Source organism: Mastomys coucha, unplaced genomic scaffold (assembly GCF_008632895.1).
Source record: "Mastomys coucha isolate ucsf_1 unplaced genomic scaffold, UCSF_Mcou_1 pScaffold3, whole genome shotgun sequence".
Taxonomy (NCBI): domain Eukaryota; kingdom Metazoa; phylum Chordata; class Mammalia; order Rodentia; family Muridae; genus Mastomys; species Mastomys coucha.
In genome coordinates, this window is record NW_022196909.1 from 57,229,390 (window position 1) to 57,243,302 (window position 13,913).

Below are 13,913 nucleotides of genomic sequence, written 5' to 3' on the forward strand. Positions count from 1 at the left end.
TGGGGGGGGGGCTATCCCTGAACCTGATGCCTGCTTGTGGATCCCTTCCCCCTAACTGGACCACCTTATCTGGCCTCAGTGGAAGAGGATGTTCCTAATCCTGCAATGGCGTGATGCATCAGGGTGGGAGGATACCCAGGGGACCTCCCCATTCTCAGAGGAGAAAGGGTAGGGGATAAGGGAGGGGCTGGAAAGGGGAAACTGGGGGTGGGGGTGCTGCAACCAGGATGTAAAGTCAACCAATCAATCAGTCAGTCAATCAATGGACATTTTTCTCTCATGCAATCATCTTTCTCCTACAGCAGACAATAAAAGCATCCAGAAAAATGCATGCCCAGCAAAGCTTCAGTTCCTGTTACTTACTCCACAGATTTCATTTTTTTTTCATGCAATTGTAGTAATGGACAACAACGTATAGCTTTTGCTGATGCAGTATCATTAGTGATTTTTTTTTTTACTCTCTTTCATATTACATCCTGACCACAGTCCCTCCACCTTGACCATCCCTGCTTCTCCCCAGATTCACACCCTCACTGCCTCCCCTCTGAAAAGAGCTGGCCTCCCAGGGACATCAATCAAACCGTCCAACGAGCTACAATAAGACCATCACGTGAAGGCTAGGTAAGGCAACCTGGTAAGAGGAAAAGGGTCTCACTAGTAGGCAAAAGTATCAGGGACAACCCCTGCACTCCCTGTTAGGTTTTTACACAAGAACACCAGGCTACTCAGCCAAAACATACATGCTGCATTCAGTTACACAGCACTATATGGGCAGGTGGTGTCAAGGTTGTGCATTACTAAAATTCTTATAGAAACGGTATCTTTGACATTGAATATTGGAGGAGCTCCTTTTATGCAAAGAATATGAAGGGTATTGCAGGAATAAGGCTTGCAAGGATTTTACTTGGAAAAAATAGGATCATATGAGTACAGAAAGTATTACATCCTGCATTTGAATAGTAGGAACCAGAGAGGATAGACAGTCAATAAAAGTAAGTAATACTTTCAGAATTATAGTGCCAGGTGGTGGTAGCACACGCCTTTAATTCCAGCAATTTGGAGGCAGAGGCAGGTGGATTTCAGAGTTCGAGTCCAGCCTGGTCTAGAGTGAGTACCAGGACAGCCAGGACAACACAAAGAAACCCTGTCTTGAAAAACCAAAAAAAGGAAAAAAAAAGAAAGAAAAAAAAGAATTACAGTTCTTCAACAATGTGAACTAACTAGTACCCTCAGAACTCTCAGGAACTAAACCACCAATCAAAGAGTACACATGGTGGGACTCATGGCTCCAGTTGCATATGTAAAAGAGGATGGCTTAGTCAGTCATCAATGGGAGGAGAAGCCCTTGGTCTTGTGAAGGCTCAATGCCCCACTGTAGGGGAATTCCAGGGCCAGAAAGTGGGAGATGGTGGGTTGGTGAGCAGGGGGAGGAGGGAGGAAATAGGGTTTGTTTTATTTTTTGGAGGGGAAACTGGGAAAAGGGCTATCATTTGAAATGTGAATAAAGAAAATATCTAATAAAAATATATTTTGTAAATTTTGAAACACTTAAATAATAAATTCAAACATGTCTTACTTTTTGAAGACAATAAAAAAAGAGTTAATAGTTCTTGTTATTTTTTATGTTATTTTTTATGTTTGTGTGGCTATCTTCTTTTGGGTTTGTTGAAAAAAGATTACTTTCTTGCTTTTTCTAGGGTGTAGTTTCCCTCTTTATGTTGGCATTTTCAATCTATTATCCTTTGTAGGGCTGGATTTGTAGAAAGATATTGTGTAAATTTTGTTTTGTCATGGAATATCTTGTTTTCTCCATTTATGGTAATTGAGAGTTTTGCTGGGTAATAGTAGCCTGGGTTGGCATTTGTGTTCTCTTAGGGTCTGTATGACATCTGCCCAGGATCTTCTAGCTTTCATAGTCTCTGGTGAGAAGTCTGGTGTAATTCTGATAGGTCTGCCTTTATATGTTACTTGACCTTTTTCCTTTACTGTTTTTAATATTCTTTCTTTGTTTTGTGCATTTGGTATTTTGATTATTATGTGACGGGAGGAATTTCTCTTCTGGTCCAGTCTATTTGGAGTTCTGTAGGCTTCTTGTAAGTTTATGGGCATCTCATTCTTTAGGTTAGGGAAGTTTTCTTCTATAATTTTGTTGAAGATATTTACTGGCCCTTTAAGTTGAGAGTCTTCACTCTCTTCTATACCTATTATCCTTAGGTTTGGTCTTCTCATTGTATCCTGGTTTTCCTGGATGTTTTGGGTTAGGAGTTTTTTGCATTTTGCATTTTCTTTGACTGTTGTACCAATGTTTTCTATGGTGTCTTCTGCCCCTGAGATTCTCTCTTCTATCTCTTGCATTCTGTTGGTGATGCTTGCATCTATGGCTCCTGATCTCTTTCCTTGGTTTTTTATCTCCAGGGTTGTCTCTCTTTGTGATTTCTTTATTGATTCTATTTCCATTTTTAGATCCTGGATGGTTTTGTTCATTTCCTTCACCTGTTTGTTCATATTTTCCTGTAATTCTTTAAGGGATTTTTGTGTTTCCTCTTTAAGGGCTTCTACCTGTTTACCTGTGTTCTCCTGTGTTTCTTTAAGAGAGTTATTTATGTCCTTCTGAAAGTCCTCTATCATCATCATGAGATGTGATTTTAAATCAGAGTCTTGCTTTTCTGGTGTGTTGGGGTATCCAGGATTCACTGTGGTGGGAGATCTGGGTTCTGATGATGCTAAGTAGCCTTGGTTTCTATTGCTTATGTTCTTGGCTTTGCCTCTCACCATCTGGATATCTCTCATGTTAGCTGGTGTTGCTGTCTCTGACTGTGGCTTGTGCCTCCTGCAAGCCTGTGAGTCAGTACTCCTAGGAGACCAGTTCTCCCTGGAAGGAATTTGGATATGGAGATCTGTGGCACAGGGTCAGCTCCAGGGTGCAGACAGAAACCTGAAGGATTCTGTCCCTGGCTCTTCCTTGGTTTCTGTGTCCTAATGACTCTGAGCTAGTCCGTCCTGGGCCAGGAATTTAAGCAGAAGTGGTGGTGTTAGCTGGCTCACAGGTGTGCCAGCACTCCTGGGCAACCAGCTCTCTCCCAGTGGTATTTGGGTATGGAGCGCTCTGGTAAAGGATCATCTCTGGGCACTGTGGCACAGGGTCAGCTCCGGGGTGTAAAGAGAAACCAGAAGGATCCTGTCGCAGGTTGTTCCTCGGTTCCTGTGTCCTGAGTTCCAGGTGGGTCCCTCAGAGTGGAAGTGGTAGTCTTAGGTGTGCTCACAGGCTTGTCAGCACACCTGGGAGACCAGCTCCCTCCCAGCAGTATTTGGGTGTGGTGGGTTGTGGTACAGGATCAGCTCCCTGGTGCAGACGGAACGCAGAAGGATCCTATACACACACACACACACACACACACACACACACACACACACAGAGGGAGGAGGCAGAGGGAGAGAGAGGAGGAGAGAGGGGGCACTATCCAACCACTGTACACAAGATCTCTAGTCACTTGGAGAGACATAACTTGAGGTAAGTTAGAGTACAGACTTATCTGCTACTAGATCAAGTGCTGGGACTCTCTCTAGTCAGTGAATAAGCTACTGTACAGACAGACTGAAAGCCCCAGCAAGTAGTTATCTCTTCTGTGGCTATATCTGGACTTCTTCCCTTTTCCTTAGCAATCTTTCAAAGTCATATCCCCAACAAAGTGCCATTACAGCTTTGAAGTTTTACCATAACACTTTCATGAGGCATTTTAGACTCCTTACTTTCAGAAATTTTTCCTTATAGTTTTTCTCTTGGAGGTACAGACACAGAAGAGCAAAACCAGCCTGGATTTGGAAGACTGAACTAGGTTCCAATTTCCCATCCACAGCTTATAAGCTGACCTTACCTAGCCTGTTTTCCCATTCATTTTTTTAAGGTAGCATGGATTCATCTTACCAACCATCATTTAGCCTATTTGCCAGAATCTGTACCAGATATTAGAGAGTAAAAATAAAAGAGACTATATGTATTGATTACCTTTATGTTGTTATTATAAAACATAATGGCCAAGGCAACAGACAAAGGAATTTAGTTGGGCTTACAGTTTCTTAGGGTTAAGTCTATCATGGCAGAGAGGTATGGCAAAAAGCATCAGGAATTGGAATAGGAACAGGACGCTGGAATCTCACATCTTAATTGCAAGCATGAAGCAGAGAAAGTTAACAGGAAGTGGGGCTCCTACAAACACTCAAAACCAGTGACCTACTTCCACCACCAAGGCCACACCTACCTAAACCTTCCTAAACAGTGCCACTAGCCTAGACTGTTTAAAAGTTGTAGCCAATGTGGGTCGGAGGGACATTCTCATTCAAACTACTATACTGACTGTCCTTTCCCTAAAGAATGCTGTAGGGACTACAGTCAAGACAAGACAAAAGTCAGATCACACACATACTGCAAGGCTGGGTAGAACCAAGTTCTTGACAAGTATTAAAGCCAAGTAATGCTCTGCTGCATCTCTGATCCCTTGGTGCTCATGAGGCAGTCTGTAGCCTGGGAGCAGACAAAACATCAGTAATCTGTTCTCAAACTTTGCCTGTTTGACTGAGCCCAATACAAGCTTTTAAGAATTCTGGGAGCCATCAATTGATAAATGGGACTTAATGAAACTGAAAAGCTTCTGCATGGCACAGGACACTGTCATTCACACAAAACAGCAGCCTACGAACTAGGAAAGGACATTTTTACCAACTACACATCCAATAGAGGGTATGTTTGTGTGTGTGTGCATATGTGTACAAAATATAAAAAGAACTCAAGAAAGCTGGGCAGTGGTGGCACATACCTTTAATCCCAGCGCTTGGGAGGCAGAGGCAGACAGATTTCTGAGTTTGAGGCCAACCTGGTCTACAGAGTGAGTTCCAGGACAGCCAGGGCTACTCAGAGAAACCCTGTCTTGAAAAGGAAAAAAGAAAAAGAAAAGAAAAGAAAAAGAACTCAAGAAACTAGATAGGAAAACATCCCAACTAAAAATGGGGAACGGCTATAAACAGAGAATTCTCAAAAGAGGAAATTCAAATGGCTGAGAAACAATTTAAAAAATGTTCTCCTTAGCTATCAGAGAAATGCATGCCAAAACTACTTTGCAATTTCATCTTACACCCATCAGAATGACTAATATCAATAAAAACAAGTGACAGCTCATGCTGGCAAGAATCTGGAGTAAAGAGAACACTCATTCATTGTTGATGGGAGTGAAAACTTAACCAGCCACTATGGAAATCAGTCTGGCAGTTCCTCAGGAAGATGAAAATCGATCTACTTCAAGATCCAGCTATACCACTCTTAGGCAAATACTCAAAGGATGTTTCATCCTACCAGAGACACTTGTTAAACTGTTTTCATTACTGCTATGCTCATAATAGACAGAAATTGAAAAAAACAAAACAAAACACTAGATGTCCTTCACCAGAAGAATGGATAATTTGCACAATAGACTATTACTCACCCATTTAAAAGAATAAAGTCATAAAATTAACAGGTAAATAGAACTAGAAAAAAATATCCTGAGTGAACTATCTCAAACTCAGAAAGACAAACTTTTGTGTGTATTCGCCCATATGTGGATATTAACTGCTAAGTCAATACTAAGCAAACCACAATCTATAGAACTGCAGAGGCTAGGTGTAGAGTAAGAAACTCGGGTAGACAGACAAATCTTAGCAAAGGGAAATAAAATAGTAGTTATGGATGGATATGGAGATGCTAGGAAGGTGAAGAGGGAATTTAGAATGAAAAAGGGGATAACGAAGAGAATATAGAAAGAGACAACTAAAAGTAAGGGTCAATTGAGGGGTAGTGTGGAAACATAATACAGCTGAAGCATGTGTGTGTGTGTGTGTGTGTGTGTGTGTGTGTGTGTGTGTGTGTGTATGCAGGTGACCTAAATGAAATAACCAAATAATTGGGAAGACAGACCCCCAACTGGACATCTTTGTCCACAAATAAAGCTTCCAGTACTGGCATTGGGTTCCATCTAATGCATTGTTGGCCAAAGGGATCCCATGGAAATCTTCAAACAACCCAGGCTTTTGCCAATACTATAGGTTGCTGTCCACAAACTGACAGCAAGTCCCACTGCTGAAGAAAACAGCTACACAACTCATTGAGCATGGAGAAGCAGGGCTGGTGTCTACATAGAATCTTTACCCCTACAGGATAGTGTCTTTGGAACAGGAAGATTGCATACGCTGCATGCTATCAAAAGAGAAACATAAACACCAACCTAGCTATAAACAATGCCGTCCTGCCTGCAAGGTCTGCTAGGCCATGGGAGCACAAAGCTTGTGGAAGTAACCAACCAATATCTGATTTGACTTGAGGCTCACTCCACAAGATGGAATCCACACCACATGTCTTGAGTAACGAAGACCCTAAGACTAGAAAGCTCAGGAACCTAGGGTAAAATTAAGTGCTGCTGTTCTAAAAAAAAAACAAATAGCAGTAAAATGACTCCTAATGACATTCTGCTACAATCATAGATCAGTGCCTTGCTCATCAGAGAAGCTTTCTCCTACAGCTATGGGAACAAATACAGAGACACACAGACAGAGACACATAGACAGACATTATGCAAAGAGTGAAAGACCACGTAACCCTCAGCCCTAAGGAGAACCTCTCCATGAAGAAACAGAGTGGATGGAGGACACCAAGAAAGCAAGGCCTTCTAAATCAACATGACCAGAGCTCATATGGCCTAACAGCAACTGAGGCAGCATGCACAGCCTGAGATACCTGCAAGGCTTTGTGCCAGGTGCTCGGTGTATATGTCATGGCTTCCAGCTTAGTGTTCTTAACAGTGTGTGAACACGAAGATCTCTGATTATCATGCCGTCTCTTGGGGTCCTTTCATTCCATTGATTTGTTTTGTCCAATTCCAATGTGTTAGGGTTTTTTTTTTTTGAAAATTACATTTAATTTTATCTTCTATTTTGTTTTTATAAAAATCCTTAGAAGTCTGTTTATTTTCTACTGGGAGTCAGAAAGGAGATGGATCTGGATGGGAGGTAAGGGGGGAAGAACTGAGAAGAACAGAGGGAGCAGAAACCATAATTTATTATGGAGAAGCATAATATATTATGTGAGGACAAAACTACTTCCAATAAGAGAAAAAAATTAAAATAAAGCCTGAGCAGGGAAACAGAAACAGAAGGAACAGCAGCAGGGGAGTAGCAGTGAATCTGCAAGGGCACTGGGAGTGTGTGCACAGGACTCATGTGCAGAATTCTCAATTTTAAAATGTCCAGGTGGAAAGAAGCCCTGGTGTCCTATTGCTGCATGGCGTGCTGAGCAGTGCCACGGCAGACATTTTGGTGATGTCAACCACCATGAAACAGAATTCCAGAAGAACCTGGATAAGTCATCCTAAAGTGCCCACACATTTCACAGGCACACCTCTGACTTTCAGATTTTGTTACCATGACACAATAAGAAACAGCATACGTTAAGAGTCAGTATGCATATACAAATATAAATATATTTACAGATTTCCAAATACAAAACTGAAAAAAGAAAATTTTTTTGCTTTAAATATTTTATATAAAAACATTTCTACACACGCATACACACACAGAGACACACAGACACACACACACACATACTGCAATGTACCTTGATGTATCCAGTATTTTTTATTTTGTGGGCTACTTTAATCTACCGGGCATCATCTCAAGCACTGGTTGTGACTCACTATAGCAAATTCATAAGCTTCTAACACATTATCTCCTATCAGGCAAAAGACAGACAGTTCTTTGTCGGGTTGATTGCCATTGTAAGGATTTCCTTTCACTGACATGGTCATTTTTAATCCTTCCTCTTTACTCTTCTTTGTGGCTATTCTGAAATCTCCCTCCCAAGGTACGTGTATCAGAGATAAAAGATACTCCTGCTCAGGACCAAATGCATACAACAAATTCTGAAGATTAAACAAAGTCTCCTCCGGTAGAAAATAGGATGAGAAATGTACAAATAGGTGAAATGCTCAAAGAGGCATCTGCAAATCGTAGCACTGGCATCTGAGATATCAAGACAAGGACTGCTCCCCCTACTCCATACAGGACTTTCGCTGAAAGTTAACCTGCTTGCCAGGCAGAGTGCTGCACACCTGTATTCCTGATGCAGGGGATGCTGAAGCAGGAGGATTGTGAATTTAAGGCTAGTCTGGGTTACACAGGAAGTTCCTGTCAACAGAAGAAAGGAAGGAGAGAAAGGAAGAGATAGATAGAGAAAGAAACAGAAAAAGAATAAATAACGAGAATGAAAGGGGAGGGGAAGGGATAGAGGTAGGGAATGAGGGAGAGAAAGAGTGAGGGAGGGAATGAGGGAGAAAAGGAGGGGAGGAGGGGGAGGAGGAGGAAGGAGAGGGAGACAGAGAGAAAGAATGAGAGAGGGAGGGAAGTGAGAAAAGGGAGAGGGTTGGAGGCAGGGAGGAAGAGAGAGAGAAGGAGGGACATTAACCTTGCTGGAAGAAACCCGAACACAGTGATATGATGTGATTTATGAGCTCTGCAGAACTCCGAGAGCTTCACAGAGCTCGTAAGAGTATTGGGGGCAACAATGGATCTAGTAGCAATAGTCAAGCTCTTTGAGAAAAACTGAGAGCTAATGACATATATTCTATATTCCTGCCAGCTAAGAAAAAATTAACCATCAGACTGTGTGTGTGCATGTCTGTATATGTGTGTGTTTGTATACATATACACATATATGTAAATATATACATTAAGCCATAAGCATGACTATAAGACTATAAGAAACACAAACTTTGAGCTCAGCACAAACGACTGAGTGGTCTCAACCATTCTTGCTGTTGTAGTGTGAGACTTGTGGTGGCTTATCATCTGGTATGATAATTATATGTTAAGTTTTTCAGTGGCATCAAATATTGGAAGAGAGAATTGGAAAGCTATCATGCAACAGGAGCCACGGCATTCTAATATTTTTAGTATGGTTTGCAAGGATGAACAACCTAGATGCTTTCAGGTTGGTCTTCATGGGGTTTGTTTTAGTTCTTAAAAGAAAGAATTGAATGGGATCTAAATCTCTGTAAAGCAGTGAATGAGCTGTAAGATTGGAAATTAAAAGCCAAAAACGTGTTGTCCACAAAGCTCACCATCAGGGGGTCAATATTTTTGGCAGTGGGGTAGAAGAGCATTTAGATTTACTTGCAATTTATACCTTCTTAGATTTACTATTGATTAAGAGCTGGTGAGATGGCTTACCAGATTAAAGGCCCATGTTTCCAACCCTATGACCATGTTGGATCACCAGTACCCATTTAAAGAAAAGACAGAACCACTCCACGAAGTTGTTTTCTGACCTCACATGCACACTGTGACATGTACACACACACACAAACACACACATACACACCATAAATAAACACATGAAAAATTTACAGCACTTAAAGCAAACTTTATATTTTGCATGACTCCAGACTGAAACATTTCTACAGATGCATTAACGACACTACCTCTCCAGTCCTTAGTGCCGTCTTATAAGTTGTAGGTTATCTCTTAATAAGATACTTTTTTAAAAATCTAATTACTACATTAAATGCATTAGTTGAAACAGTTCAAAAGAGCAAATCCCATGTGAACAAAATGCAGCCTTATGGTTTGTAGATTCTAAGTGACAACTAAGCATCAGGCCTTGCCTTATGTGGATATTAAATGTTGCTGCACACATATGACACTCAGCTCTGCTCAGCAATATGTTCAGCTTGTCAGCAAGGTTGTGTGTATCCTTAACCTCTACTGCTATGAACCATAAGTATGGTAGCAGAGAAACCCCCAGTAGGAAGATAGGTCACAGGCTACTTCAACCAAGACCCTGATCTGGGCATAGATGTACAGTTCTGTGGAAAAAAACACAGGTTAAAGGCACTAGCTGCTCTTTCAAAAGACCCAGCTTCAATTCCCAGCACCCATATGGCAGCTCACAACTTTCTGTAGCCTAGGTCCCAGGGACCCTCTTTTGGCCTCTGCATATGTACATGGTGCACAGACATACGTACGCGAATAACATCCATATGCACTCTAAAAATGCCCTGAGGGGATGTAGAGATGCTCGGGAGATAAGAGACCCTACTGCTCTTGCAAAGAACTCAGTTTCAGTTCCATGTATCCATGCCAGGTGGTTCATAACTGCCTGTAACTCCAGCTCCGAGGAATCTGCCACTGTAGACACCTGTGCTCATGTACACATTCTCATACACAAGCATACACATAATTAGAAACAAAGGTAAATCTTTTTTAATGGTTTTGGAATATATGAAAAATAAATTATATATACATATATATGTATACCTACATATATATATACATATATATTATACCCACATATATGCATATATATGTATACCTACATATATATACATAATATATATATATACATACATATATATATATATATATATATATATATATATATATATATATATATATATAAACATGCTCAGAGGAAAACACACTCCACTCTCCACTATCTGGATTTGGAGCCCAGGTGTATTTGTGGGACATCCAGCCGTCCCTATACCTATCCCTATACCTATACCAATATATATGTTCATGGGAGGGACTTGCATCTCTCACACCAAAACTCTGGAAAACCACAAGAAAGAAGGACAGACTCAGAAATGAAAACTGAAGCATAAACAAGATGCCAATGAACTCTAGTTTGAGGTCATCTGCGGCTATGACGCAAATAACAATCTTCCTGTCGTTTGCAAAGAACCTCTCTCTGGCTTCTATACTAGCCCCTCAGTGAGGGCAGATCCACACCTTACTCCCAGAGTGAATAGAACAAGGTACTAATTTCAGCGATAAAAGCAGCTGAGCCACCTAGTATAGCAGTTTCTCGGGAAGTATAAAAGCAATTGAAACACACTCCAGGTCTCTCCTTCCCTCCAGAGGAGCTCACCTCTCTCTGCACGCCCTGACAGAAGCATGAATTGCCCTCTACCCTCCACCTTTGTTTCTCGAGAAATAATAAACAGCAATTCTAAACTGCCAAAGGCAGCCAGGCTCCCTGTTGTCACCTAGTGATTACAGAGAGAAATAACATGTACTGGCCTCAAAGGCTTAAGGAGAAAATGCAGCTGAATCCACTAGCCAGCCCAAAGTGGAGTATCTAAATAACTGCCCTCCCTCCCGACCAATTTACTGTCCTGGACATTGTGCCTCCTCTACAGCTGAGCACTAATCACAATGGGTCAAGAGAACCTGAGAGAAAGCAAGTCACAACTAAAAGGGAAAAAATAGAGCTGCTATTAGTCCAGAGGTAGACATCTGATCTTTCTCTAGCCTCAGTCAAGTCAGCATCCATTCATAGCAGAAAAACACCCATTAATAAATGAATGAGAGATTGAATGATGCTGCAGATTGAATGGGTGAATGAAGATTTTTGCCCAGCAACTAAGAGTTTGGCTCTAAGATCACAAGGAAAACTCCCCTGTCCTCAAGAAGCAGATGAGCATACAGATGCCCCTCAGTAACCTTCAGACACCAAAATCCTGACACACTTAGGTCTTTATTAAAAAATGGCGTACCATTTACACAAAACCTCTCCCTCATGTTACGCCATCCCAGATGCTTTGTAAATGGTTGTTATTCCATGGGGTTTAGGAAATAATAATGACAGCATGGCTGTATGTGCTCAGTCCAAGGCTCTCCCCTGCAGCTTTTCCATCTCAGATTAAAGACGTGGGAGTGGAACACACAGACACGGGAGGTCCCGCTATACAAAACTCTCAACATGTTCTGGAACCTACTGAGTTTGCTAGAAACGTTCTCCCTCCCAATGGGCCTCCATTTTGTCACACTTCCTGGTTCTTATTTTAAAAGGAAAGAAAGAAAGGAAGGAAGAAAGAAAGAAAGGAGGAAGGGAGGGAGGGAGGGAGGGAGGGAGGGAGAGAGGAAAGAAAGTCCTGTGAAGTTTCATACAGAAAGAGATATGGGGGAAGGAAGGAAAAAAGAAAGGAAAGAAGAAAAGGGAAGGGAGGGGAGGGGGGAGGGTAAGGGAAGCAGGATGAGAACACAGTGGCACTGACTATGCATGTGTCTCTGTGATATCTCCATTTTAAGATAAGGATCATAAAACCCTGACCTTCTGCACAGACCAGAAGAGCCCTGTGTTCCTGAACACTTCTTCCCATTTGTTCTATCTTCTCTGTACACAGAACCCAGTTTCTGAGTGAGATGTAATTCCAAACGCTAACCAGTCTGTCTGGGTCCTGGAATTCACTCCTGTCACTTGCTGGATGAAGCTACAGGATGAGTCACACACAGCAAGGCACTCCTCACCTGTCTCAACACGCCTGATGAGAGCCAGCATCGGGCTCCCAAGGAAAACAAGAAAAGGTCAGGCCAAGAACTGTCCTGTAGACCATGGTGAAGGATGGCCATGTGAGCTCTCACTTGTCGGTTCTGCCCTCTCCAGAGATGTACACAGGATGAGAGGGACACACATTCCTGTTTGTGTAGATAACAACTGACTTCATATTCCTTGACCTATCCTACTGTCTTATGGGAGTGACTAATTCAGAAAGGTTAACTGGAGAATGAGGAATTCAAGAGTGAGGGGTGTGTGTGTGTGTGTGTGTGTGTGTGTGGACCTGTATGTGTGTGTGTGTGTGTGTACATGTGCATTCACCTAAGCCTAATTCAATAACTGTATATTCTACTCTACTTGTGTAAATAAAACTTTGATTATAACATCAGATGACTAAGTTGTTTATATCTTGACCTAATCACTGAATCTACAGGCTCACTTTTACTGATTTACTGGTTCTTTTCAGCATGGATGAGGTGTGGAGCCTTGGTGGAAAGACATCTACAGAGAACTACTAGAACAGAATCAGACCCATCTTTTCGTGGTTGTTTTAAATGATTTGCCCCCATTGCTTTGTAGCTGGGTTCCAACGCTGGTGGCTCCCAAGAGTCACAAAAATTCGGAGTTGGAAGGCATTTTCATTGTATCTACTATCTTAATACTTTAATAATTAGAACATAATTATTAGTGCTGGTGATATCTCTGGTCTATGAAGGAGACTCACCAGAGTACTGCCCCTCAACATATAGCCAAAAATAATAACACCCAATGAATCAAGAGCCCAGGTTTCCTTCCTCCAGAGCCCAGGCTTCAAGCAGGCCACACTGACCACTCCAACCAGAGTGGCACTTTAGGAAGGGTTCCCAGCAGTGACAGGAAGCAGTGTTTTCCTTTACCCTGCTGGAAAGACAACTTGGCAGGTTCGAGAGAAGAAGAAAACAGAATTTCAAGCTTTGCATTCCATCTAAAGGAAGGGGAATTGAAAGTTATCTGGCATGAAGTCAGTGCAGAGGCAGTAAGTTCGGTTGCCTGGCAGGGCGTTTTATGCTCACTCTGAGGAGTGAGCAATTCTAGCCTGACAGATGACTCCATGAAGAAAAACAAATATTAAATAGACACTCTAACTTTGAGGTAGTCAAGTTTTAAAAAGCATTAAGGAGGAGACACTACAGAATCAAGCATTCCAAAAAACACTAGCCCAAACCACATATTTACCCAGTTCTGGAACAGGTGCAGAAAACAATTCGCTCCTTATTTTAGGAAAGGCTGATAGCATGGGCCGTGTACTCACACATCCAGGAAGTAGATCTAGCAGACCAGAGACTGACAGTCACCTGGCAGGAAAGTCAGCATTGAGCTCCCTACCATGGTGCCTCCTCACCATCACGTGCATCCACGCAGGAAACCCTCCAGCCCCCTTCAGTGATAGCGGCCCAACTCCATCTTTTTGAAAAGGAAGTCCCGAAGGCCCTGGTGAGAAGCAACTGCCTGTAATGAGAAGCCAATCTGGCCACTGCAAAGCAGCCCACAGCTTCGAGGATTGTGTAAGGCTGTG

General features: G+C 42.0%; 1 protein-coding gene across 7 annotated transcripts in view; it reads right to left on the reverse strand.

The window, feature by feature from the left end:
• The window catches only part of Adgrf4 (adhesion G protein-coupled receptor F4), a 45,589-nt gene extending 31,676 nt beyond the window's left edge, over positions 1-13,913 (reverse strand). For 3 of the 7 annotated variants that reach the window (XM_031348064.1, XM_031348059.1, XM_031348062.1), the window contains exon 1: positions 13,574-13,913. The gene's annotated coding sequence lies outside the window, so the exon portion shown is untranslated. Of the gene's footprint in view, positions 1-12,133; positions 12,307-13,573 lie in introns of those variants that run through there. The other 4 variants (XM_031348060.1, XM_031348063.1, XM_031348065.1 and 1 more) reach the window with 3 other exon arrangements.